The sequence below is a fragment of the Gavialis gangeticus genome, unplaced genomic scaffold (genome assembly GCF_001723915.1).
Source record: "Gavialis gangeticus isolate Ggan-Ray unplaced genomic scaffold, GavGan_comp1, whole genome shotgun sequence".
NCBI lineage: Eukaryota > Metazoa > Chordata > Crocodylia > Gavialidae > Gavialis > Gavialis gangeticus.
Window position 1 is genome coordinate 134,659,468 of NW_017729024.1, and position 2,460 is coordinate 134,661,927.

Consider the following 2,460-nt stretch of genomic DNA (forward strand, 5'->3'; position numbering starts at 1 on the left):
AGGCTGCGGTGCAGGGGTGGCAGAGCCCTGTGAAGTGACCGCCAAGGGATCCTGGGCCACACAGTGTCCCGCAAACCGACCCCTTACACTGAGGAACATCAAGTCGGGGCGGGCAAGAATGGGGTTGGGGACACGGAGAAAAGAGCGCTACTCTGACACTGACAAGATCCCAACAGGTGTTTGACATCTACCTGCGAGGCTAAAACCGCCCGAGAATGGGTAATCGAAGCCCAGCGGTCACACTTATCTTGCTGGGATCCTATGACCCCAGCTGACTTCCTGCCCTTTGGGTGGGGGGCTGGACTCAATGATCTTCTGAGGTCCCTTCCAGCCCTAATGTCTAAGAAATCTATGAAATCTATGAACAGATTAAAAATAAATAAATAAAATAATTAACTGTTCTTCCAGAGTAATAGAAGGAGTGACTGATTCCCAAATATATTTAATTGAACCTACAGCTTTTTCAAATTCAATTTATCTTTAATTGGTAACTGCCGTATGTGTGAATCATTAACCAATAATCCCCAAGAACAGGATACAAAATAAAAAAAGAAAAAGCTTCCAATGCAGCTGCAAGATAAAAGGGTGGTATTTTTTCCAGGAGACTCTGTAGAATTTCTCACTCTGTGTTCTTCTTTATATTTCTACCTACCTACAAGCTCTGCTGAAAGGTTTCCTCAGGAGCTACAGAAACTAGCTTGAGGATAGTAAGCATTAGCACATTTTTTTTTTTTAAACTCTTGAAGATTTTGAAGGGACTCAATTTGTGCTACTTCTGCCAAAAGGAGAAAAAAAAAAAGCAAAGGGGATTCTTTGTAGACTGTGTAAATAGAGTAGGCCTTAAAAATAAACTGCTATATTAGCAGTGAAGCTAGGCAAAAAAAAAAGTCCAAATATTCAAAAGTATTCTGAGAACCCATAAAGCAAGGAATAATAAACTATCAGACCACTTCTGCTAATTTTATAAATCTTGAACGACATGCACAGGTACATACATACCCGAAAGTTGCGATAGCAAGATTTTTGCATCTTACATTCATGACAGAATATGAATATGGAATCAATAAAATATATAAAAATGAAAGCACTCTTTCTAGCTTTGTCAATTTTTAAATCACATAAAAATTTCTTCAGCGTCATAGTCCGGTTATCTGCCATCATATTCCTATCATTCTTGATTTTAAATCACAACCCTCAAGGTATTTACTGCTTATTCAAGTCTTTGTTGCCAATCAAGAGACAGCTGAGCATCAGCCCACCCTTCCCCCCCCACCAAACCTTTAAGCCAGGAGTAATTTTCTGGTATTTGTAGTAGCAGAGATGAGCCTAAAAATTTGAAGAGCACATATCCTGCAAGCAAAAGAATCCAGATTTTTAAAAAAAATAATAATGTGAGTCTTATGCCAAAAAGCTCATGACTTTTTTGGTCTTTACTAATGATTTTTGAATTCTTGAGATTGCATCTCTGATCTCACTATTGACAGCACAGGCCCAAGAGGCTCAATAAATTGCATTAAAAAAACCCACAACAATGTCTCTATTCTGTTTGAAGAACTCATCTCATCCGGTGCACACACTTGCGTTTAATCCCATTGAAAGAGAGAGAAGGAAAAGGGTATTTAGAAGAAAAACCAAGGATTGAGACTATAATCTGATGCAAGAGCTAACACTTGAATAGCATTTCCTTTATTTGGAGGGCAGGAAATGAAATGCCTTATTTTATGATTCTGCAACTGAGAAGACCTATTTCTCCTCTGTTTCACACATTGCACTGAGGTGATAAACAGACCAAGAAAAATACAGGAAACTTCATGCTGACAATGTAAATCTATACAAATGAAGCACAAGACAACTTTTTTAATGGTTTCATGTGTAAAGCTGGACATGCTGTCCAATAAGCCAATGGGAGACACATTGTAATGTGAACCAGGTAAGGGAGCTGCAGGAGGCGGACGGGCTCAGAAACATCAGCTGGCACGAGCACTCCAGCATCAGGGAAGAGGGACAGCAAGAGAAAGCATTCGAAGATGCAGATGATACACCTTCGCTGGAAGGTGGAAGATGACAAGCTTGTCACCACTGGCAACAGACAGCATCCCTCTTGTGGACCTGCAGCTATACAGATGGAGAACAGGTATGAAACCCTCACACTGAATGAGAAGCTCACTTCAGTCACAGGGGAAAACAAACCACACACCTAAGGAAAGGAAGATCAAGACCACTACTATCGAAAAGAAGCAATGGGTGGTGGTGGTTGGCAACTCCCTTCTGCAAGGCATGAAGGCATCCATCTGTCAGTCTGATCTGCTGGCTCTAGGGGTTTGTTGCCTGCCAGGAACCTGCATCTAAGATGTCACTGAAAAGCTACCCAGACTCATCCAGCCCTCTGACTAGTACATGAGCTCTAATAATGCTGCCAGGGGCAAAGCAAGAGTATATCATAAGTGTCTACATGGCTCT